The sequence below is a fragment of the Falco rusticolus genome, chromosome Z (assembly GCF_015220075.1).
Source record: "Falco rusticolus isolate bFalRus1 chromosome Z, bFalRus1.pri, whole genome shotgun sequence".
In the NCBI taxonomy this organism is placed as follows: domain Eukaryota; kingdom Metazoa; phylum Chordata; class Aves; order Falconiformes; family Falconidae; genus Falco; species Falco rusticolus.
The window spans coordinates 34133695-34145086 of NC_051210.1; positions in this window are offsets into that span (position 1 = coordinate 34133695).

Here is an 11392-nt window from a genome sequence, read left to right on the forward strand (position 1 = left end):
CACCTTGTGTGTTTGTAAATTTAAAGGCTGCCCCTGTCCACCAAAGGGGAAAGTTATGTCTTGGAGGAGGAAGTGGCGGGTCAGCACCAAATCTCCTATGAAAACACTCCACTGCTGCTAAGTGCCTTCCATCACTAACCCATGGCAGACCACAGACCTGGCAAATAATCCTGTACAGGGCTTTTGTCACACAGACCTGCTTGATAACAGCCATCGTGCAGTGATATTGTGCCACAAGGTGAGGTAGAAATGGCAGCCTGCCTCTGTCTTTCTTCTCTGCTTTGCTCTTTCTCCCATCACTTAAAGTGTATTTTGTACGATGCTTGAAATGGTGATAATGGGAAAGCAAGGGTTATGCTGGTAACAAAGAGCCTGGGAGTGTAGATTCCTGATACCTTTTGTATGACGGTCCTTGCTGGGTGTGCTTGTCAGTGAGCGGAGGCTGTGACAGCAGGCAGAACAGCAGGCCACATGCCTGCCGGCTTGCCCACCCAACAACCGACCATGGGTTGGGGTGGATTGGTTCCATGGGGAATGGGTGGATTAATCCTTCTGCAAAAGCAGGGAAAGACTTCCTAGCGTACTTTGAGGCATTTGGCTGAAGTCACAGTTAAATGCTACAGGTTACTACTACGATATTCACATGTCGAAATCAGGCATGTTTGTCTGCACTGCATTTAACCCGGACACCACTGTTACTTGTGTAGTACCAGTATTGCAGCAGGGAAGAGTGTTTAAAAATTAAACATTAATACACTCTTTTAAACAGAGGTATTTCTCTGGGTTTTAAAAGAAATCCTGTAATCTGATATCACTAGATTCGAGCAAATGGCAGTGCTAACTTTCTGCAGTCTCCTGAACGGATGTCTTTGGCAGTAGAGTGTAAGGATGTGATGGGAATGCTAGACCACTTAGAAAGGTATCTAAAACAGCAAAATGCTCAGCAAAGTGTTTATTTTACAGGATTTTCCCAGCTATTTTCAGATCGTGCATACCACAGAGAGCAGAATTAGGCTGATGAGACAGCTTACAGGGCATATAGTGTTCAGGGAATGGGAAAGGGAATCAGACTCTGGCCCTCATTCACAATGAAAATTAAGCAAATGGCTGATTTCCAAGCCATTAACACACAAAAGATGCAGACTTTTTAATAGAATAAGAGCCATGGACTCTCCAAGGAGACCATGGTATGAGCAACATTTCAGTTTTAAAATCCATGCTGAGACTGTTTATCAAGAATATTCATCAGCTGAGTAGCTGCTTCATTTAACTTAGAAAGCCTAGGTGGTACCATGCTTACAGACCCATGCTACTAAATTATGTATTTCTTTTCTGGTTGCTTCACTGACCTCATTAAATTCTACAGTGGGCTTATCGTTGTGTATGAAGTAACAATCCAAGCTTTTACAAACACATCCATCAGCCACTTGATGAGTTCAGAGCATTCGCTGAAGCATCAGATGATGCAACTAAATGCAGAGCTTTAAAGCACACCAGGAATAATGTAGCTATATCCCACCGATGATGTTAATTCAAATTTCTGTGTACAGTACTGCATTAATATCCCACTTTGGCATAGCAAATACATGTAACCTCTTTCTACCTAACTCTTTTTTTTAAAGAAAGTTGGAAGTTACAAAATATTTTCCTGATTTCAGAAGAATCATTTTGACACTAAATCAGTGTATGTGCATGAAAGCAGTACAATTACAGATTTAGACAATATGTGCTTCAATACTGAACCCTAGGATAAATAATAAAGATTAATTGTCCTGAGAAGCACAGAGATCCTAAGCAAACATGAATTCAAAGACTTCATTAAGGAATAATAATTCTTAATATCCACAAACCCCAAAGTCAGTATTTACCCGTATGTATGTATTATGTCCCATCAGAATGTTTTTCATGTGAAAGAGGTGGAAATCTGTCACAAGTACCTTAACAGAAGAGGAAAAATTAAGAACAAAAGCAGGAAAATGTGTTTAGATGTTGTTTAGGGAGAGAAACAATGTTAAGTGGGGGAAGTCAGAATATCAACATTTATTTCAGCTGTCAGAAAATTCAGAGTAAAGTGGCTGAATTCTACATGACGGATGTATGTTTGAAGAAACCTAGTGATTATTTCTTTTTTTCTTTTCTTGTTACTACATCTGCTCCTCTTGCATGTCTCTCATCTGTGCAAAATCTATTTTAAGACTACCTTACTAGTGTAATATTTAAACCAGAACTTTTCCCTATTCTAGTTTTTCTGCTTTGCCTTTGGTACCAGTCACTGACTCCATCTTCTCACCTCCATGGCATGAGAGAGATCTGACGGGAGCTGGCAAAGTCTGTCTTTTAGAGTGAATCTCCACTTACAGCACTATCTTCCAACCATCACTGGTAAGTGTATAGTTCTTAGTATATGTCTTCACTTTCTTGTGCAATTACTTCAATCAGCTATATAAATATCCTGTTTTCAGGGTTGTTTAATGATCACAAATTGAAAAATCCTGAGATAAAAATGAATTATTTTTTAGTGTGTTATATATATATGCTGCATTTTATATACAAATATATATGTGGGTTTATGGGTATCAGAGTAAAACTAAAGATATTGCACATATTTTCTTTGTGCCATAAGTGTGTGAGGAAAAAAATACACCCAAAACTGTTAAACTCTCAGAGCTATTCTGTGACCTCAGAAATTTCAGATTCCTGGCTGGAAAGAGGTTGGTACAGGTTTTCCTGGTGGCTGAACATAGTGGAACAGATTCTACTAGAGTGTCCTAGCTGTGATCTATTCCTTCCACTTCATTCACTGGCTTAAGAGGTAAATATCCCCTCAGCAAGCACTGCGAGTCTCATATATGCTCTTGTTACTTTTGCATTCAGCGCTCTGATTTACAGACATGAAAATCACAAGTCTCATAATAACAGGTCTTCTCCCCTGTTCGATTTATACAGTTACAGAGGCAGATGATGACAGTCGTTTGTGGTTATTTATCCTGTTTCCTCAAAAAAATATGCAGGTACTACACATGCACTTAGTAAATTAAAACTGTCTGTCACCATGAAGCAAGAAACTACAGAAGGGAATGAGACAGAATGTACTCAGGCAAATTACCTGAGGTCATGTTAGAGCTGAGTAGAAGATTCAAGTGCAACCTACATCCTTTGCCCCCAAATAATTTACAGGATGCTATTCTAGCAAATGTTAGGGATAGCCTACATTCCTTTTTTCTCTCCTGATCTGCTGCCTGTTACCACCAGCATTAAACTGTAAGTCAACATCATCTGATTACCTTGCCTCTCCACCCTCTCTCCCCTGCTTAGTTTTTTAATTCATTCAAAAGTCCAGACTGCTTTTTAGAGCTTCAGTAGTTATTAGCAGATATTTGGAAGTATTTTTCTTCTTGACATTGTGAGCACAAGTACTTTGGAAAAGTTCCTTAGTCCCACAAACAAATGCCACCAAACACTTGCAATCTGTTCCAGAGACAAACTACTTCTGGGCTTAGTCAACCGCTAATTATTGCCAACAATACATCCCCACTGAGATCAACAAACATTTCTTTATATGCTGTAAGGTATTTATAGCATATCCTCTTACGCTTATTTTCCTTTTTAAGAAATTTAGAACTTCTGTATCAAGAGAAACCGAGACTCAACAAATGCCAGTGAGGGAGGCACTGCTACTCTTACTGAATACTACTCAAATATGAGATGTTAAAAACTACCATTACTGCCCTGAAAAGGAATTTAAAGAAGAAACCATCTACATGTACAATGAACACCTACAACTGGAATCGTCGTGGCACTCTTTCCTACTGTGCATGAACTGACCTCACTTCTTAAACTCATAAAGCATTGTGCTGGTGGGTTAAATTACCACAGTAGACTGTGGTGCTTTTCTGCTGAAGCTGTGAGTGACTTAGATTTGCACAAGACAAAAAGATCTTAACACTTCAAGCATCGGGTTGTAAAGTTACACATATTCATGTCGAGATTGTTTGAGAATTGCTTGCTTTCCCTTTTTTTCAGCATCTTTGCTAAGAATAGCACATATTGCATCTCTCATAGTCATGCAGTATCAAACTTGTAAATTCATTCACCTTTCTTATTCCATGGTCTCATAAGTCACCCTATCAGTTTCAAGAAATTTAACTCAAGCATGTATCAATCAGTTTCAAGACTTAAAAACATGGAAGAAAAGCCACTACCTTCCCATCTGGGGACATTTTACCAAGAAACACTGCATTATTAATAAAACACAGCCATTATTAACACCTCCCCCCCCCCCCCCCCCCAGTTTTCAGATATATGTTTTTGTTTCCTGATTATGTACTTTCACATACCAGAATAGTTCTCTTACCAATCTACCCACAACCCAGTGTTCAAGATTAAAATTACAATCCAGTACCAAGTCAAAATGGTAAACTAGTTGTCCTGAAGGCCAGGAGTGAAACCTGGCCTCATACTGTTTGACTTGAAAGGGCTGTCTCCTACATGGGCCCATGACTGCCTTAGTCTGCCCAACAGGTTCTGCAGATATAAACCAATCTCTTTTGCACAGATTAACAGTTTGGCCCCCAGTGACCAGTGTTAATGGACAAATTTTCACTTCAGAACAGGTCAGCAGACTTGAAACACAGATACAATTCTGCATCATACTGCAATCTGGAAGAATGCTGCACCTTGTGGAGAAATATCTTCCACTTTTATTTCTTCTATCAATCCTAGCTCATTACTCAGAATGCAAATATTTGGATTGTAAGTAATGAATAAATTACTGGTTTCCAAAGTTCTCTGTTATATGGTTATCAGAGACTGTGTAAAAAGTGTTCTTCACTGACTTCAAACCTATTAAACAAGTATTACAATGTATATTATGCTTTTTTTTTTTCAAATGGAGAACAGAAATTCATCTTTCCCCCACTGAGGTTTAGCCATTATCTTTATGCTGTCCTGCCTATTAAGGCAGTGATTTTTTTTAGTAGTTTCTCAATACAGAACATGTCCATCTTCCAGTTATTCTGACTTTGCATGATCCTTATAGAGATACACTACCATGCAACTCTGCTTTAATTAAACGACTATTAGGGGTTTAGTTACAGCAGGACAGAAGTCAGGACTGGTTGGGAAACCTCTGTGAGAAGCTAAATACTTAGGCGGTTAATCTAGCTGTGACTGAACCCCATTCCACTGCAGCTATGTTAAAATGCTCCAGAGATTAAAACAGGCATTGCAGTGTCTGGATGGCTTTCTGCTTTGTCTCTCAAAATTGTTGCCTCTGAAAAATGCAAGAGAAGAACTAAAATTGCTAACTCCGAGTACTTTGAAACTAATTTTTTACCTATTAAGAAACAATACAGGGGACTGTGAAGACAGCATGGCCAGAACCTTTCCAAAAGAACACAACACCCAGGGGCACTTGAAACTCCTAGTAACTCTGACAGTTGTGAAGTAGTTTTCTGTGCGTCATTTCCAAAGCATTCATAGCTGGAATTGTTTTGAATGTTTCTTGACACTTCCTTCTACACTCCACCACACAGAGCTGCATGGATCACCTCCTGGCTTCAATCCTACTGAGGCTACTGAGAAAAGAAACTGATGGAGTAACTGGCTGTTCCAGCTGCAGCCCTAGATGCTGTCTGCCAACATGGGGGATAGATCCGCACTTCTCCCGTTATGTTTCTTAGAGATCAGCTGAAAACTGTCAGCTGAAAATTACATCTTAGGAACCTTGCGCCATGGGAGATGTCTGAAGGGCAAGTACAAGCTCCCAACCTGCTGCTCCTGTCCCTGCAGCACACATCTGGCCATACCCCATTCCTTCTGCATTTGCCTCCCAAAGAACCCAGCTCATCAGCTACTCTTACTTTTTTCTCAGGACTCAGTTCCAGTCCTGTTGTGTGATCTTGTGCATGCTCTAGGGCTGTTCTTTGAAGTAAGAATTCAAAGCAGCTAAGCCCAGAACTCGTAATGGGAAATGCCAGCTCTCCTACAGCCTTAGCAGACATAAGGATCAGTGCAATTGGTAGACTTGCTCTGTTTCTTAAAAAAATACAGAAAATAAAAAGGTACATAAACTTTCAGCAAAAACACCTTAACTTCAAAGGAGGTGCACGTAAGACCATTAAGTCCTCCAGAGTAAAAAATTATTTTCTGCAACCTGAGAAGATGAAATAACGCCTACATCTGATAGTCACATGTGGCTTAGTATACAGGAAGATATGTAAGATGTACCTACCCTGTTACTGTGGAGGTGCAAAGCACTCAGTGGCATCAAGCCAGCAGTGAGAAAGGCAGAGGGGAACCAGCACCAGGGCACAGCAATTCCTGTACACAATGACAGGAGAAGGATGTAGGAGAACATTTTTGTTAAGAATCCATACAACCTGGTCAACAGCATTCAGTTTGTAACAGCTATAACACCACCAGCACATGTTCCCAAGGAGCTATAAGAGACAACTAAATGCTGCAAAAGGAAGATGTAATACTTGCTTAACAGTTGAGGAGGGTAGTAAACTTTATGTTCCTTGCAAGATTTCATGCAAGATTGAAAGCATGCCAACATATAGAAAATAGTGCAATACTGATCCTCATTGATATTAGGCAATTTTAGTTTGGCTATTTCAGCCCACAGTTTACTAATTGTTCATGCTGTAGATAGCATTTTCAGCTCAGCTGGTCTGACTGCAGAGAGCACCAGGGCCTCTTAAAAACTACCATGTGGCTGGCTGCATGTAAAGTGTAATTTTATAAACAAGAACATCAGAGAACTGCTAGTCTGAGGCAGTAGTACAAAACTCTTCAGCATGAATAGTCCTTAAGTCTTCCCATGCATGTAAAAAGTCACTGCCCATCCATAAATCAATGGTTTTTTGTTATGTACTGAACCTTTAACCACTTCTCATGAAAGCAGCAGGCTACCTTTTTGGCACTGTAGTCTTTAATAAATTGCTTTATGTGTCTGCATGGGCACTACCTTAACTCTTTTGCTTAGATTTTTCTTCTTTTGTTGGTTGTCAAGACAGAAGCTGTTACATGATAATACTTATGTTGGTGGCATGTTAGTCTTGCATTAGTAATAAAAATCAGAACATACCATTTATAGCTGATCTGGAAATACTAATGATAATTTCTTTTGAATTATAAAGACAGACAAAAATTTTCTCTTCTAGGATTGGTCTTTTCTAGTGGCAATGTCTTTCCTCACAGGAGTTGAAATGCAAAACTTGTCTCATTTTTCCTAGAAGACATTTCGGATTGCTAGACAAACAAGAGGAAGTTGTGATTCAGCATAATGAATGGTGCTGCCAACAGATTTTCCCTCCTGAGCTGAACAAGCTGCTTCCAGGTTCTCTGGAGCAACGTGGGTTGCAGAGTACCAGTATTTCCACATCTACCCTTTGTGTGAATGGACTCCCTGTGCCTGCAGAAGCTGGTAAAAGATAGCCATGAATAAAACAGCCTAAGGTGCTTAATTGCATGCTTACTAAGCATAATCCAGGAAATAAATGAGTGTTTCTGTATATGCTGCCAATTTTGCATTTGTAAATTCCTGGAAATGGGTTGGTATGGTGTGCCAGACTCCCAGAATAGCCAATCTACACTTGCCTGTTGCATGCACTAGACATACACACAAGCTCAGCTGAAGCCCATCTTTCTCTCTGCCTACCTGTCACTCCTTGTAACTATGTTCCAGTTCCCCCAGCCCACAAAACTGGCTGCTGCAACTTTCAAGCCCAGAGGCCATTTGCTAACACAAGTTATGGTCTAAGTCGTCCCCCCCCCCCCGCCCCCCCAGTGCTCAGCTCCCTGGAGTAGGGTGTCCTCTGGCTTCCAGACACTGGGCAACATCCCATGCCTCTGTGCATTGTGACTGATGTATTAGGAAAAGATAGCAGGAGCATGAGTGGTAAAGGTTGTACTGGATGGGGATACTAAAGACACACATTGCTCTGAGATAAGCGTCCTCAGCGAGGAAGGATGTAGTTTTGCTGACAGTCTTGAATGGAGGAGTCAGAATTGTTATTTTCCAGCTTCTTTCCCCAGCCTCCTTTATGCTGATTGTCACTATAAAAATAGTTTTCCCAGGCTTCCTTGACTGAGAAAGCTAAGAATACTTGGCTGGAGTCGAAGAAACTGGAGACTAAGGCTTGCCTGCACCTGTTTCTGGGTGACAACACACAGGCAGTCCCTGCTGCAAATGGAGGAAGGTGCTCACCCTAACACATTCCTAAATTCCCCTTTTTTTCATTGCCACATCCTCTTCACACTCTCCCTTCTTTCCCCACTCCTGCCCACAAACATTCTGCTTATTCTGGCCCTGCTTAATGACAGATTTTGGAGGACAATGAGACAAAGCTGGCAGCTCCTTTTGCTTCTGCCAGCCTTGGTGGTGACTGTACCTGGGGGGCAGGGCTGACCCTGCACCAGCCCTCTGCAGGCTGCAGCCACAAGTCCATGAGTTACCCCTCCAGTACAAACCCAAAGCTACCTTTATTAGAAGAACAAGTCCAGGGCTGCAAAATGGTGATTGCTATCAGAATTAAGCTAAGTGCTGGGACCGTGCTTTTCTACTTTCCTTTTGATTAGTGGGTATGAACTGGGAAGTCTGACTTCCCACAAAAACAATGTGGCTGGATGAATACAGCTCCTGAGGTTTGACGGAGAATGAATCTGAAGGGTGGCTTTTGCTAGGAGGGTGTGGTTATGGAGTTGCCCTGAATTACTGCTTCCAAGTGATTTATTTACACCTTGTGTCATCCCAGGACATGGCTTAAACTGCAGGTGTTTTCACACTTAAGCACCAAAACGCAGCAACAAAGTTACTATTGCTTATGTGCTGAACATTTGCAGATTAAGAGGCCTAGCAGCTTGTTATTGCACGACACAGTATGTTCTAGATTCTCTTTTATTCTCCTAAATTGGGTCACTTCATACAGATGAGACAAGTAGTTTTTGCAATCAAATGTCAGACATGCATGTTTACTTCTTGGTCTAAAACCTGTAATGTAAGGCTTGCACCATGAGAATTTAATTTCTCTTCAATGAGGGCCAAAGGACAAGGAATCTTATGTCAGTCCCCTAAAGCCAGGATTCATCTTTAAAAATCAAGATGTACTTTGTTCTGAAGAGCGGTAATCTTTTTTTGCACAATACATATGAGCGATATGGCACTTCCTGTAGCACAGGAACTGTAAAACTTTCAGAAATCCCTTTCTCTGCAAGTACCTACTGTCTTTTTCAACATCCAGCAGCAACATTTTTAACTGGATCAGTCAGTACCTCTGGACTCTGCTTGGCCTCTCTTCTGTTTAGCTCCTTGAAGTGCTGAGGCCTGCCAACTGAACATTATATATATATATATATATTTAGTATCTGATGATTAGCGAACTATGTATGATCATTAGCAAACTATGTATGATCATTAGCAAAAGATATAGCTTAGATAAAATATACATTTTATAAACATATACATATTTTTATAATACATATTATATATATATATAATCATTACTGAAGGTATAGTGCATCCTTCCTTGCTTAGAGGCAGGGGGACATGGCCGTGAAACCAGATGTTTGGCCTTGCTTGGGAACTGGTGGTTAAAATACAGTAGATAAAGGAAACTCCCTCCGTTCCTCCTTGAGACCTGGCCAGGCTTGGGCGGGATCTGAGAGGAGGGTGACACCAGGTGTTTCTGCATTTGAAATTATCTGAGCTTTTTCATTCAATAGTATGAAAACTGGGCCCTCTTGCAGTGACTTGGGAGACTTCATCTACGAGGGGATGGTCTGCATAGGACATCCCAGTTGCTGGGACAGGCTCTCCAACTCCTCGCCACAACAGGGGCTCCCCAGAGACTGTGCATCTGGATGGTGGTAGCACATTAGGGCAGCTGGTGATGTCCCTACAACTAACCTGGAGTATTAATGATTAGGTGCATTGCATTGCTTATCTGTTTTATTGCTTGAATCAGAGTATCATAAGCTAATCCTTTTGTATGCGCATATTGCCTTATCTTCTGTATTAATTTGAAATGAACTGTAAATTAAGGTTATTTTCTGTATTGGTGTCTGTGTGCTATCTATTGACCTCGTCAATTGGCAAAACATTCCTTCATTTCTGGTGCTTCTTTCATCAGAATAATCAGTGTAATCCAATGTAGAGGAATGAAGCTGGGTTAATTGATATTGATAACATACAGCTGTGGGCTGGCTTCAGGGGCAGTGGGTTGGCTGATGTAGACAAGGTGCAGCTGTGGGTGGTTCTGTTAAGTGGTTGGGCAGCCAAGGAAGAGACAGTAGCCAAGGAAGAGAGAGGAGGAAGAAGCAGAGAGAGAACACGTGCCCTGGATGAGGTGAGATGAGGAGAAGGCAGCAGAGGGACTGGTATGAAGAGTATGCTGGTATGATATGGTAAAAGACCTTGTTGCAGCTTGATAGTCTGGAGAGTGCTGTGACAATCCAAGGGTGTGTGCTTTCCACACAGCACATCTCATTGTGCCCTCTGGAACTCAACACTAAAGCAGCACACTTCAGGGCAGCTAAATGCACCAAAGAAATGTAACAGAAATCATGGCTACTACCCTGATGTTTTATAGGTAACTATTTTTTCAGCAGATGGTGATAACCAAGACAGCATGAGGACCAATATCTTTGCCAAGTACAAAGTCTTAAGAGAACAAGTCAAGTCAGACATGATCCAAATGTGCTGTGTTTGATGGAAATGTTACTATTGACCTCTTCGAGCTTTACCTTGGCCTCAAAGTTACTTTTCGGCATCTGTAGGATGAAGCTCAGGGGAAAAATGCCCGAAGTTAAATCTTTATATACTCCCAAAACTATGTTTTCCCCAGGGAACATTCAGAAATACCTGTCACCATTTCCACTGCAAGGCTAAAAGGAGGGCTACTAGCATCACATGAATTATAGCCCTGTCCCACATAATAAATCCCTAACTGTGCTTCATTTTCTGCTTACACAGGTAAACACCAGCTGAATTCAACTGGTTATTCCTGACCAGGTAATGTCAAGCTAAAAAACACTTGCTTAAACTCCAAATGGCGTAAATATTCCTTAAATTTATGCCTGGGGTTCAGTAATGATCTCCTGTTCGTGTAAAGCTCGTATAAATGAATTCTTTGACAAATGAAAACAGTTTGTAAACCTGTGGGTTTACGTGGCTCACAGTGGTCTAGTTCACACAAATCTTGAGCAGGACTACTACTGAGCAGCTTCTGTGTACAGGAGCTTGTATCACCGAGAACATAAGCAGGGCTGGGTGGCAGTGGAGGAAAGAGTCTGAAAACTGCTGGGCAAACAAAGCCAGGGGTGAAAAGCAAAAAGAAAAATGTTCTTAATTATTAAAGGTGAATATTTGGAGAAATATGGTCACAGTATT